At 43.5% G+C, this 508-nt stretch overlaps 1 protein-coding gene across 1 annotated transcript in view; it reads left to right on the forward strand.

The window, feature by feature from the left end:
* The window catches only part of Tlr8 (toll like receptor 8), a 19,165-nt gene that overhangs the window by 8,204 nt on the left and 10,453 nt on the right, over positions 1–508 (forward strand). The gene's annotated exons all lie outside the window — the stretch shown is intronic.

Below are 508 nucleotides of genomic sequence, written 5' to 3' on the forward strand. Positions count from 1 at the left end.
ATTTGCATGCTTGGGATCTTCTCTCCACTCTTGGCAGAGCTGCCATTGTTCTTTTTCATCTGCATGGTTACTATTTCTGTATTTTGTTTGCATAGTTGTCATTTCACTTTTGCCAGGATGGGTGGGTTTTATTTATTCGTTCTACCACAGGGAGATTGAACTCTCTCGCTGGGGCCGTAGCTAAGTAGTAAAGTGCTTGCCTAACATGTAGGAGACCCTGGGTTTTCTCCATGATTCTAAGATAGAGGAGAGAAAGAGGGAAAGAAAGGGTACAGGAGAAAAGGAGAGGAAGAGAGAGAGGCAGGGAGGGAGGGAGAGAGAGTATGAAAATGAACTCTCCTTCACTCTTCATTTTGTCTGAGAACAGATTCCCTTTGATATCCTTTTGGACTCATAGATTTTGGCAGAAAATAAACATAAGTGTAGCTGAGAGGAAATGCAGCTTTTCCTAGGTCTTTGGGTCTCTCTGTCTGTCTGTCTGTCTGTCTGTCTGTCTGTCTGTCTGTCT

The sequence above is a fragment of the Octodon degus genome, unplaced genomic scaffold, assembly GCF_000260255.1.
Source record: "Octodon degus isolate 3935 unplaced genomic scaffold, OctDeg1.0 scaffold00069, whole genome shotgun sequence".
NCBI lineage: Eukaryota > Metazoa > Chordata > Mammalia > Rodentia > Octodontidae > Octodon > Octodon degus.